This window comes from Delphinus delphis, chromosome 7 (assembly GCF_949987515.2).
Source record: "Delphinus delphis chromosome 7, mDelDel1.2, whole genome shotgun sequence".
Classification (NCBI taxonomy): domain Eukaryota; kingdom Metazoa; phylum Chordata; class Mammalia; order Artiodactyla; family Delphinidae; genus Delphinus; species Delphinus delphis.
The window spans coordinates 108,522,486-108,536,531 of record NC_082689.1 but is presented as its reverse complement, the minus strand read 5'-3'; the positions used below and the strand labels follow the sequence as shown (position 1 = coordinate 108,536,531).

At 43.7% G+C, this 14,046-nt stretch overlaps 1 long non-coding RNA gene across 1 annotated transcript in view; it reads left to right on the top strand.

Moving 5' to 3' along the window:
* The first annotated feature begins 946 nt into the window (after positions 1 to 946).
* The window catches only part of LOC132428213 (uncharacterized), a 32,400-nt gene continuing 19,300 nt past the window's right edge, over positions 947 to 14,046 (top strand). Inside the window, exons 1-3 of the long non-coding RNA XR_009520083.1 lie at positions 947 to 1,048; positions 1,233 to 1,288; positions 3,611 to 3,928. This is a non-coding gene — a long non-coding RNA (uncharacterized lncRNA). The remainder of the gene's footprint in view (positions 1,049 to 1,232; positions 1,289 to 3,610; positions 3,929 to 14,046) is intronic.

The window sequence follows — 14,046 nt, the reverse complement described above, 5'->3', positions numbered from 1 at the left end:
CCTTTCTCTGTCTCAAGACAGGTGACTGTGTGTAGGAAGAGCTTACTGTGAGCTCATGGTGGTGGGAGGGAGCATGCATTTTCTTGGAGCTCTTGCTATGTTCTCTTTGTGCTAACTATTCCTTCCCCTCTGGGTCACTGATCCTACGATGGGTATTTGCCATTGCTTGGTTGGTGACTTCAGGTAGACCTCAGTGCTCTCAGAGCCACCTATACTCCTGAGACCTGGCCTTGTCTCTCCTCCGGAGCCCTTCACCCAGACAAGCTGCCTCGTGACCCACCTTCCACACGCCTGCTCTGGATGGTAACAGAATTACCACCCCATGTGGTAAAGGGGAAAGGGAATAGAAAGTAGAAAGCTTTCTGGAGAACCCTTGTTTCAGGGTGGGATGAGTTAAAAGAGTTTGAGGCCCTTATATATTTTTAAAAAGTTTATTGAGAGAAGCCAGCACAACTCCCTTCAACTAAAGAGATTCTAAAAATAATAAAGGCCTTTTTATCCAATAGGGTCATGTAAATTTTTTATTCCATTTGGAATAAAGCAAGCATGTGAATTCCAAGCCCTTTTTAATCTGTCACTCGTGTATAATATGTCAAAGGGCTGGCGCCAAAAATGCGGATTACATATGAGTGAGTTGGAAGACTTTTCCTGACATAAGTATGCCTTAAATTACATACTGTTCACTTGGTTTTTAAAATGTGGAGTTCTATTTTTTTGTGGTTGTCAAATATGTCTTGGAAAGCTGTAAAATTTCTCAGTAAGGATCAGAAGTTTTCTGCTGAACAAAGTCGACGCTACTCTTTTGGTGCTCCGTGTACTGCTATTTGGAGATCAGTGAGGTTTATTTATGTTTCATTAATCATTATTGCTTGAGGTTGAATAATAATCATCACAGAGATAATAAATATCCCGTGCCAGTCTGATTTCTTAAGAGTTGCCAAGAGGGGGATGGACATCGCAAACTGAAACCTGACGTCTGGGGACACTGTGCCTGGGGTTGAGGAGGTGGAATCTACACGCTGTGATTTCAGAGGCTCGTGGAGATGAGGTACGCTCACACTACAGGGATAATTGAGGTCTGAATTGTCTTTTCATGGGACACACTGAGCAGGAAGTAAGGGAAAGTAAACTCCCTCACACAGGGTTAGCACAGAGCAGCACTTATGTTGTATCTACTAAGAATAAGGCGATGGACCACAGGTTCTGATTCCTGTGTCCTTTTATCCCCACAGGGATGCTGTGAGGCTGCGGTGCCACTGTGGGTCCCGGACGACTGAGACTCTGACAGGTGAGCTTAGGGACCCCGGGTCAGGCAGAGAGTGAGTGGCTGAGCTGCCCTGGGCACCCAGGTCTCTCTCAGTCCCTTCAGGCAGGGCTCACAGCACCACTCAGGAAAGCCTTACTGTTGCATTTTTACAGTGAGGTTTCCAGAAGTGAAAAAAGCTGTCCAATGTCTCCACGTGTATTTCTTTTTTTGGCATTTCCCCAACTCAGTAAGTGACAGGGCTTGGATTTCACCTAGTTCTGCAAAGTAAAGCAAAATTAATCTTCAGGCAAAATCTGTCCCAGAACGTCAATATGTAAAGCAGGGATAAAAACAACATTAGTATATACTCATTTTGTAAATCTGTATTATAACATTTACTAGTAAAATTAATCAATGAGAACAATTAGGGTATCTTGACAATCACAAACATTTAAAAACTGTTTAAAATGTAACTAATAGTTTTACCTCAACTTCAGCATCCAATTTATTTCTTAGTTTCATGGTATTTGAAAATCTCAAATTTAAAAATATGACCAGTTGAAAATGCTAAATTCTTTCTACAAGGTCCAGGTCCTCTAGCTGACTCAGGGGAAGGTTGACAGGGGGCTCCAGGTCACAGCCAGGTGTGCTGAGCTGCACATAAGCCCTGGACAGGACCCTGAGAGGTGTCTGGGCAGGAAGCCTTCCCGGTTCACCTCTGGGCCCTGGTTTTGGAGTCCCCTCCTTGGCCACACTCACCTGGAGCCTGCGCTGGCCCTCGTTGGCAGTGTGGTACACCGGCCCCCCACGCAGAGAGACAGATGGGTGTCCCCATCGACCAGCTCCTCTCTAATCTCTGGGGTGGGGCTCTGCAATGACCGTGACCGGCAGCTGGCCGAGCCTGGAGGTATCAGAGCCCTGCTTGGCCATTATTGTTTCTTCTGCCACGTGACCTTCTGCTCCTAGATCGGGCTCAGACCTGTGTCTGCTCAGATATACACCTGGGAAGAAAGAGATACACCTGGAGGGCTTGGAACAAACCCCGGGCAAAAGGGTACTGCCTCAGCTCTCCACATCCCACCCAGCCAGCTTAGGGGTATGGACATGACTGGCTCACCAGGCTCTGACCCCACATCAACCTGCTCTTGCTTGAAGCAGACCCACCCCACATGACCCCTTCCACACAAACAGAGAGGGGACATAGGGCTACCTGCGTGGGATCAGAGTGGTGGCCTGGCCTGTCCTGGGTTTCCTTGTGTCACCTTTGGGTCCCTCCAGGCAAATGGCCAAAGGTGTCTGGGATGAGAACTGACCCAACATCTGCAGCATCAGAAAAGGCTGTCACCGCGGGCTTTCCTGAGGCCACAGGATATCAAGACATCAGGACACAGAAGGATATGTCCATTCAAGCGTCTCCACCCCAGTGAGCTGGGTAGGGGACTTCTCTAGAATGTGCTGCATGAATGGTTACCTGGGTTCCAAGTTCTGTTGGGCTCTATTGCCAGGCAAGTGAGGTCACTTCCTGGGGTCGCTTTACCCGGCTTCCTCCTCACACAAAGCTCCCCAAGGGCCCCTATGGGCTGCTGACTGCTCAACCCTCACCCCATGCCGTGTCCATGCACAGTGACACAAGTGGGGAGTCCTGGGTTCATCTTCCCAACACACAAGAAAAGAATAGGCATGGGCCCATGCCCATCTTATCCTTCTCCACCCGACCAGCCCCATCATGTCAGAAAAATATGTCCCTCTTCCTGTCAGAAGACAAACACCAGGTAAAAGACTTAGATGTAAAGCAGACCAGAATATTGTTTTGAGCTATAGACACTTAAAAAAATGGCAGAAATGAAGCAAACAAAGCCCCCAAACAACAGGTGCAAGAAGGGTGGGCTCACCCTTCCCCTTTTCCTTCCTGGAAGCAAGAGATGACATATCCATCACCCACTGCCCCCCTGTGGAAGATGTCCTCCCTCTGCAGGAAGGAGAGTAACATTGTTATTGTCAAGGGCAGAGAGTGAAGAACGGGAGGATTCTGTACTGACCTTGCTCAACAACATTCTCATCTTCCTTTGCCCCCCTGCATAGTGTAGTTCCTTTTCCACATCTGCCTCTCTTTGTTCAACCCAACAGAAAAGCATTTAGGCTTTGCCACTTCTCTGTGTCTCTCTTCATTTCCTTAGGAGCGTTCCCCATGTCATATAAAACTTAAGGAAAATAAATGTGGATGCTTCTCTCCTGTGAATCTGTCTCGTGTCCATTTAATTCTCATGACCAGTCATCAACTCTAAGAGGGTAAGGTTTTGCCTTGGCAATGTCTTCCTTGCCGTATACTCAATTTCTGCTTCCTTCCTTGCCTTGATTCCTCAGTATGCTGACATGTTCTCAGCTACCGGCTTCAGAAGCTCTGTGAACATGGGCTGTGTCTTTCAAAATGAAACACATTCTTTCCATACCGTCCAGCCTTTGAACTCCTTGGTATCAGTGGACCCAAATGAGCGGAATGCTACGTCCACAGAAACCTGCACACAGCCGTTTACTGCAGCTTTATCCATAACTGCCAGAAATTGGAAGCAACCAAGATGTCCTTCAGAAGGTGAATGGACACATAGACTGGGCGACATCCATGCAACAGAATATTCTTTGGCACAAAAGAAATGAAGGGGATATGGAGCCATGAGGAGACAGGTGGGCCACCTTAAATGCATATCACTGAAAGAAGCCAATCTGGAAAGGTGGCAGAGCTTAGGGTACCAATGATATATGACATTCAGAAAAAGGTAAACCATGGAGAGAGTGAAAAGATCAGTGGGTTGCCAGGGGTTTGCAGTGGAGTTGAGGGGTGTGGGGGGGTGATAAATAGGCCGAGCACAGAGGATTTTTAGTGAAACTATTCAGTATGATACATTCATGATGAGATGCATTTGTCAAAACCCATAGAATGTACACCACCAGGAGTGAAGCCTAACGTAAACTCTGGACTCAGGTGATCATGAGATGTGTACGTAGATTCATCAGTAGTGACCAGCACACAGAACGTTGATAGGATATTTGGGGATTGGGGGGACCTGGGCGCCTGTGTGGTGGGGCTGGAGCTGACAGCAACAGGAGAGCCAGGCGCATGTGGGACCTCTCGGTATTCTGCTCAGTTCTGCTGTGAACTCAAAACTGTTTTAAAAATGGTAAAGCCTATTTAAACCAAAAAACAAACAGACCTTCCAGTAGCATGCCATGGCTGGTCCTCTTCGAGTCCTCCACGTGTCTGGGCCACTTGAGAGCCAAACTTCAGTGGACAATGTCCTTTCAACACGCACCCTTTCAAAGTTTCATCTGACACCGGCTCTTTATCTCATTTGACACTTTTCTTTTTTTTTTTCTTTTTTTCTTTCGGTACGCGGGCCTCTCACTGTTGTGGCCTCTCCCGTTGCGGAGCACAGGCTCCGGACGCGCAGGCTCAGTGTCCATGGCTCATGCGCCCAGCCGCTCCACAACATGTGGGATCTTTCCAGACCGGGGCACGAACCTGTGTCCCCTGAATCGGCGGGCGGACTCCCAACCACTGCGCCACCAGGGAAGCCCGACACTTTTCTTTTTTAAGATAGTCTTTTTTTTCTTCTTTTTTAAAAATTGAAGTATAATTGACTGGTAATATGATATTGATTTTCTGGTATACCACATAGTGATTCTACATTTTTATACATTACAAAACGACCACCAAGATAAGTCTAGTTACCATGCATCACCATACAAAATTATTACAGTATTATGGACTCTATTCCCTATGCTGTACATTACATCCTCACGACATCTGTTTTATAACTGGAAGTTTGTACCTCTTAATCTTTCTCACCTATTGCATTCATCTCCCCAGCTCCCCCCAACCTCTGGAAATCAGCAGCTTGATCTCCGAATCTATAAGTCCACTTCTGTTTTGTTGTGTTTGTTCATTTGTTTTGATTTGTAGATTCTACATATAAGTGACATCATAAGGTGTTTCTCTATCTCTGTCTGACATGTCTCAGCATAATAGCCACTAGGTCCATCCATGTTGTTGTAAGATTTCTTTTTCCTTTATGGCTGAGTCATATTCCATTTTATATATATATATATATATATATATATATATATATATATATATATGAAAAATACATCTGAAGATATATATTCATATGTATATATGAAATCTTTATCCATTTTTCTATCTATGGACATCAGGGTGGCTTCCATATCTTGGCTATTGTCAATAAAGTTGCCATGAACATAGGGGTGCACATATCCTTTTTAATTCGTATTTTTGTTTCCTTGAGAAAGATACCTCCAAGTCTTATTCCTGCCTCATATGGTAGCTCTATTTTTATTTTTTTGAGGAACCTCCGTACTGTTTTCCATAGTGGCTGTACCGATTAACATTTCCAACAAAAGTGCACGTTCCCTTTTCTCCACGTCCTTGTCAATACTTATTTGCTGTCTTGTGGATGATACCCATTCTGTCAGGTGTGGGGTGATATCTCATTCTGGTTCTGATGTGAACTTCCCTGATGATAAGTGACATTGAGCATTTTTTTCATGTGCTTGTTGGCCATCTGTATGTATTCTTTGGAAAAATGTCTGTTTAAGCCTTCTGCCCATTTTTTAATTGAGTTGTTTGTTTTTTGGAGGCTGAGTTCTATGAGTTCTTGGTCTATCCTTATCAGATACATTGTTTAGATATGAACCCCTTATCAAATATATTGGTTTCTCTTGTTTGGTAGGCTGACTTTTTGTTTTGTGGATGTCGGTGATGGCGAGTGGAAAGGAGAGAGTGGAAAAGTGGCATGAGGGCTGCCACTTGAAGAGTGACTAGTACTTTTTCAAAAATGTTTATAGTGACTTTATTCATGTTGCCCCAAATTGGAGAAAACACAAATGCCCTTCAACTGGTGAATAAACAAGTTATGGTCTATGTGTACAATGCAATGTTAGTCAGTTAATTAAGAAATAAAAGCAATTAATCAATAAAAACAAAGCAACTATTAAGACATGGAACTAAATGATAAATCTCAAATGCATTTGCTGAGTGAGAGAAGCCAGATTCAAAACTACCCTCTGTGTGACTCAGTCGATATGACATTCTGAAAAAGGCAGAAACATATAGACAACAATCAGATTAGTGATTACCACTGGGATAAGCATTGACTACAAAGAGGAGAAAGGGAACTTTGGGGGAGATTTTTTTGTCAATGAACCTTATGGGTACTTATACAGGTATATATGGGAGGGCGGGGAGGAGGTTGAGGCAGGGGTGGGCTGGGGGCTCCTTGGGGCTCCGTGGATGATGGTGGGACCCCAGCACAGGCTGATGGAACAGAAGGAGCATGTACAGCAATGCTCGTGCCCCCACCCCCCCACACAGCATCCCTTCTCCTGAGTCTTCTGTGATGCTGACTTAGATTCTTCCTGGGGGTAGGCACAGCCCCAAGTCCGGGGCAGGGTCCTGGGTGGCTGAGTCCCAGTGCAATCTGTTGCCTTAACTGCCCCTGACGGAAGCTCCCTCACCCTGCTAATACCCTGGCAGCAGAAATGGTACAGCGTGTTCTAAACACGATGAGGAAATCCCAAGATAATTTGCGATAATGCATCTGGTGTGATCAGTTGCTCTGCACCTGGAATGGAAACACAGCGGGAGGCTGTTTGCAAATATGTAAAGTCTTATCAAAGGATGCCTTGTGCAGAAGTAACAGAGTAGCTTCTCTGGAAATGCTGCTGTAGCAGTAACAACGATTATTGATTACCTATAACTTCAGACACTTTGTAGCATGTAATTATCACAAGACTTTGGTGGGTATTGTTATTACCTTTTTACATCCCAGATATCTGAGTCCAAAGAAATTAGAGTAAAGCACAAGATCATGCACCAGTAATGGACAGAGACCATCTCAGCTCATGCCCGCCTGACTCCACTATTGTTTTTAATGCTCAGTAGCCCCCCCAGACCAGAGCTTCTGTGTCTTGCTTGCCTATACATACTTTCTCTGTAGCTTTAGGGGTCCTGATACTGGAAAAAGCAGAGGAAATCAGGGTTCAGATGATCGATCTAGTGCTGTAGCAATCAGGGACAGTTTGGTCTGGAAAAACCTCACAGAGGCATATGCAGGGTCCCCTTCAGTGCCACGGAGGGACCTGGAGATGCGCCTGCTGGGAACTGGCTATTGGAGGCTCAGAAAACCCCAGTGTGGCCTGTGGCCTTATCCTTGATGCTTAATACAGAGAAGGGAGGCACTGAGCAGGCTGACATACGAGACACAAAGAGAAAGGGAAGGTGCATTTAAAAGACTGAGAAAGACCCACACTGCTCACCATCGCCAATTAACTTAAGCCTTACTCCTGAAAAACACACACACATACAGTATCTATGCCTCAATTACATCACACTTCCTACCCTGCGTTGTAGTTAATTCATTAGTGTAAGTAATGTTTATTGAGCATCTAATGTGTGCCAGATACTGTTCCAGGCACTGAGGATATAACAGTGAGCCAAACAAACAAAAATCCCTGAAACTATATTCAACTGAACAATTAGACAGGAATAACCAGTGCCACAAGGAAGGGTAAATATAAATGACTATATAAAATGCCAAAAAGAGTTTATATTGTGATACTATGAAGAAAGGCAAATACTAACTCACAGACTGAGCAAATACAAATTGCAAACTATATACCAAGGATTTGTGTGTGATATACACTTGTCAAGTTATTTCACATCACAGCACACATGGAAGTGAATAATATGAATTTAGTATCCTGGGAAACATGGATGGGGCTGGGTGCAGCCTGAGCAACGAGGCCTGTGGGGATGATGCCTTAGTCCCCACCAGGCTACCCGAGGACCAAAGCGACACACATTTCACCATGCTTCTAATCCATGTGTAGCAAATACTACTGTGTACCATTTGGCAAGCCCTGCATAATACACCCAAAGCTCCCACAAATTGAACAACCGATATTCCAATAAAATAAGAGGAAAATAGGATGAGTAGACAATTTACAGAACTCACAGAGAAGACAGCAAGGCCTCAAAATCATATAAATAGATGCTCAGCCTCACTAACAACTAGAAAAATGCAAAAAAGAAAAGAAAGCACCTTTCCTGTTGCCTGTTCCTGTGATGCTGGGCAAATGGGTACCCTTGACCTTCCTGGTGGAAATGTGAGTTTAATATTCCTGGAAAGCAGTCTGGTATGTTATATTGAAATGAAAAATATGCCTATTGCAAACATGGACAGTCACTAGAACCTTGTTTGTAATGTCAAAGGACTAGAAAGAACCCAAATACCCATTGATTAAAGACTGGTAGAATAAAGATGCACCCAAGTACTGCAGTCCTGTGCAGGTGTGAAATGTCGTGAAACATCACCCTTTTACTGGAGTGGAGAGTGTGAGGATAGGGTGCCAAGAGAAGAAAGCAAAGTTTAGACCCTTCTGTTTGTCCAACAGTGGAGCAGTCTTCACGCTCATGAAAGTGTTTGTAAAATCCTGGACATTGGAGGACCTCACAGAAGCCAAGTAGTTTGTGGTTCCATGTCCCTCGTTAGACCGAGAGCTCCCTGGAAGAAGGACTGGCCCTGATGAATGTCTGTGGAGTGGATGGGTTCATCCCGAGGGAGGGTGGAGTTCTGGGGAAGTTAAATATAAGCAGAGCAAATTCTGTTTTGAAAACTGGTTTGGACCGGAAGGTCAGCACAGCACAAGGGCAACAGGTAGGCACAAGGACAGCAGAGGAAGGAGCCTGTTTTCCAAACCACCCAGGGAAGCAGGGAGAGGAAGGTCAATGTGGGGCAATGGGGCAGGCTCCTTCCTCGCTCTGCTCAGCATTTCTCAGCATCCCTGAAGCCAGGAGGCCTGCTTCTTGGGAGAGGGTGTCTCTTATCAGGGAGATACATGAGGGCTATGGATGGGGCAATGGGAGGGTCCTCTTCTCCTCTGCATCTATACACAGTATTTTTTAAAAATTTTATTGGACTAGATTTGATTTACAACGATGTGTAATATTTAGGTGTACAGCAAAGTGAATCAGTTATACATATATCCACTCTTTTTTAAGATTCTTTCCACATATAGGCCATTACAGAGTACCGAGTAGAGTTCCCTGTTCTATACAGTAGGTCCTTATTAGTTATCTATTTTATATCTAGTAGTGTGTATATGTCAATCCCAATCTCCCAACTTATTCCTCCCCCCACTTATCCCCTGGTAACCATGTTTGTTTTCTACATCTGTGACGCTATTTCTGTTTTGTAGATAAGTTCATTTGTACCATTTTTTTAGATTCCACATATAAGCGATATCATATGATATGTATCTTCCTGTGTCTGACTTACTTCACTCAATATGACAATTGCACATATGGTCACCTAATCTATGACAAAGGAGGCAAGAATATAAAATGGAGAAAAGACAGTATCTTCAGTAAGTGGTGCTGGGAAAACTGGACAGCTCCATGTAAAAGCATGAAATTAGAACACTCCCTAACACCATACACAAAAATAAACTAGAAATGGATTAAAGACCTAAATTTAAGGCGGGACACTATAAAACTCTTAGAGGAAAACATAGGCAGAACACTCTTTGACATAAATTGCAACAAGTTCTTTTTTCATCCACCTCCTAGAGTAATGAAAATAAAAACAAAAATAAACAAATGGGATCTAATTAAATTTAAAAGCTTTGGCACAGTAAAGGAAACAATAAACAAAACAAAAAGACAACCCTCAAAATTGGAGAAAATATTTGCAAACGAAGCAACAGACAAGGAATTAATCTCCAAAATATTCAAACAGCTCAATATCAAAAATACAAATAACCCAATCAAAAAATGGGCAGAAGATCTAAATAGACATTTCTCCAAAGAAGACATACAGATGGCCAGTAGACACATGAAAAGATGCTTAACATCACTAATTATTAGAGAAATGCATATCAAAACTACAATGAGGTATCACCTCACACCGGTCAGAATGGCCATCATCAAAACATCTACAAACAATAAATGCTGGAAAGGATGTGGAGAAAAGGCAACCCTCCTACACTGTTGGTGAGAATGTATATTGGTACAGCCACTATGGAGAATAGTATAGAGGTTCCTTAAAAAACTAAAAATAGAACTACCATATGACCCAGCAATCCAACCCCTGGGTATATACCTGGAGAAAACCATAATTCAAAAAGATACATGCACCCCAATGTTCATTGCAGCACTATTTACAATAGCCTGGACTTGGAAGCAACCTATATGTCCATCAACAGAGGAATAGATAAAGAAGGTGTGGTACACATATGCAGTGGAATATTACTCAGCCATAAAAAAGAACAAAATGATGCCATTTATACATAGTTTTGAATGTTTGCTTTTTAACATAAGGTACATAATGATTATGTTATTACAAATACTCCATAAAAATGGGCTAGTGTTAGGGACTTACATTGCTTATATTATTTTTCTTTACAACAAATCAAACTGAATTGTACATCTTTGAACAAAAGAAACTTTTTATTTCACAGGCTTTCCTTAGGGTGGATTGTAAGAGGTGGAATTAGAGCAATATAAGACAGGTTTATTTTAGGTCTCTTTGTCTATATTTAATGAATATATTATACTGGAGACCTGAAGCCAAATTAAAAGCAGCACCAGGCATGTTTTGAAACTATTACCTCAATCTGGGCCATTTCCACAGTCCAACCTAAAGACTGTGCATCAAGTAAGAGGCACGGAAAGAGAGAGGCTAGCTGAGCCATGGAGGAGGGTGTGGCCCTGGGGCTGCTCAAGTCCTCACTGGTCCTGGAGACAGTCCTGCACAGCAGAGAGGTGCCCACCCAGGCGAGGATGAGGACAGGAGGACTAAGTGGAGAGGGATGCTGTTGAGGACTCACTGAGGTTGGAGCGGTGGGAGAGATCGGAAGTGATGCTTGGGTGAGCAAAGAAGAAAACTGATAGAAGAGAAGAAGGAAGAATAGGGTAGCGGCCACAGAGAGGAACCAAAGACCCAGATATGGGTCTTCATGTACTTAGCAGAGCTCTGGGATCACCCAGGTTTATGGCGGACATGGTTGAGAGGTCTATCTGGCCTGTGGCTGCTTAGGGGGCTAGAGAGAGTGAGGGTCTCCCTTTTCCATAAGTCATGTAGAAGGGAGTATGTGATTTGGGAATCAGGAGTAATAGGTATAAAATAAAAATCTTTGGGCTTCCCTGGTGGCGCAGTGGTTGGGAGTCCGCCTGATGATGCAGGGGACACGGGTTCATGCCCCGGTCTGGGAAGATCCCACATGCCGCGGAGTGGCTGGGCCCGTGAGCCATGGCCACTGAGCCTGCGCGTCCGGAGCCTGTGCTCCACAACTGGAGAGGCCACAACAGTGAAAGGCCCGCATACCGCAAAAAATAATAATAATAATAATAATAATAAATAAATAAGTAAATAAAAAATCTTTCAGTTCTCAGGCTCCAAAACTCACTCAGGCCAACCCAAGCATGCTGTCTCTCGGGTTGGAATTTCCACGTGGCAGTCACATTCTAACCCTGCCCAAGTGCCCAGCATGGTCCCAGCTAAGTGAGGATTAAGACATGGCCTCTGGCAATGAGGAGCTTGCATCCTAGCAAGAGAGGCAAACCCAGGGGCACTGTGGTCCTGCAGGGACCCCTGGGAAGTCTGCACTCCATTGTGCCAGCAAGAACTCAGTCCCAGCGCGGAGGGTCTGCATGTCACCGTCCTTGGCGTGTGTCCTTCTCATTCGGTTCTGCAATTTTATTCACTCACCAAATATCCACGGAGCCTCTGTTCCATGACAGATCCTGTCACAGAGTAAAAAGCACACAGAGTGGAAAAAATAGTCGTTCCAAGCACGAACCCTGTTCTCATGAGGTTCACAGTCCAGAAGGGAGGCAAAGAGATAGCTACCAACAGTGTAAGATAGGCAGTGTTAAGAGAGGTTTGGTATGCGGGTTCTTATTTTCTCGTGTGGCTGGGACTGTCTGGGGGTCAATGTGGAGAGGTGTCAAGGACAGCTTCTCAAAGAAAGAAGTTTACACTGAGTTGTGGGAGTACAATTAGGTTTTGGTGTCTACCAGAAGCATAAGCTAATGTATAGACGAATGAAGTAAGTGTGTTTCTGGCAGGAGGCACATCCAGAAGAGCACGGCAGGGTGCATTCAGGGTGTGTGTGTGAGTGTGTGTGCACCTGTGTGTGGTGGATCCTATGTGAAACATTGAGCTCGCTTGTTTATTTACATGCTTATTTACCAAGAGGAAGGTTGAAAATGTTAGCCTGCTTCATTTCGGTCTGGCTTGGACTGGTCAGATAGATGGGAATCCAGCAAATTTGATGAGACATAAATGTCCACATATTAAAACTCCACAAATGCTCACCTTCAAGGAAGTCTATCAATTCATATTTTTCTTATGGAAATTTTTTCTTATTTATAGTTACTTATGTATTACTTATATTTTCCCCACAGATGGAAAGATAGCAAATTTAACTTTCTTTTAAATAATGTATATATTCTCACAAGTTTGACAGTCACAAAGCACGTTGCATATACATAATCTTCTTCGATCCTCACCTCTTCTTTTGCTTTTCTCCTGATGGATGTGGAAAAAATTTTAAAAATTACTTTTCTCTTTGATCAATTCTGCCAGTTGATAAGTGGACAGTCAATTCGGTGGCTATGTAAGATACTTCCTTAAACTTTTTCAGTCCATCATGTCATACAAGAATTTCTGACCCAGAATAAATCTTTAACAATACGATCGATATTCTAAAGTAGCAGATGTGGAAATTTACAGTATATTTTGAAACCTAATTGATTTCTAAAACCACATACATGGAGTGCCAAGGACATCGATTCTTATAATTTGTTGGGATATGCGTATGGTCTGGGAATGGGCTGCGGATGACCAGGAGTCTTGTCTGGAGGGAGAAAAATACAAATAAGACCCATATTCTAGACCTGACTCTGCCACTATGTAGTCCAGAAATTCAATCCTGATCCCCTGGTGCTCTGTCTGCAAGATGAGAACTTTGGTATGATTATGGCCAGCTTGGTATACATTTAGAAAGTGATTTAAATGTGTTCTAATCACTTTCACATACTTTGGTCCTGTGACGTAGCTGGACCGTGACATAGCATTTATAATAATAAAAAAAGGAAAGGGACGTCCAGAGAAGTGTTGAGGCAGGCTCAGAGTTGCTTGGCCAGAGCAGGGTCTCCTGGCTTCCAGGCATGCACATACACTGCTGCCATCCAGCACTCTGGAGTCCCCTGATGGTGTTCCAAAGGGAGATCCCACATGCAAGCAGGCACCTGCTCAGTCTCCTGACCTGGCAGTTCTGCCAGCTGTATAGTGCAGACCCTCCTTAGGGCCAAAAGGAGATTGAGGCAGGCCTAGGGGGGCAAAGGAAGCAAATGAGGACTTTAATAAGATGAAGTGTTAACTTAAAAACCACGTTTATATGATCCAGCAATCCCACTCCTGGGCATCTATCCAGAGAAAACTCTGATTCAGAAAGATACATGCACCCTAATGTTCACAGCAGCACTATTTACAATAGCCAAGACATGGAAGCAACCTAAATGTCCATAGACAGATGAATGGATAAAGAAGATGTGGTACATATATACAATGGAGTATTACGTAGCCATAAAAAAGAATGAAATAATGCCATTTGCAGCAACATGGATGGATCTAGAGATTATCATACTAAGTGAAGTAAGTCAGAAAGAGAAAGACAAAGACCATATGATATCACTTATATGTGGAATCTAAAATATGATACAA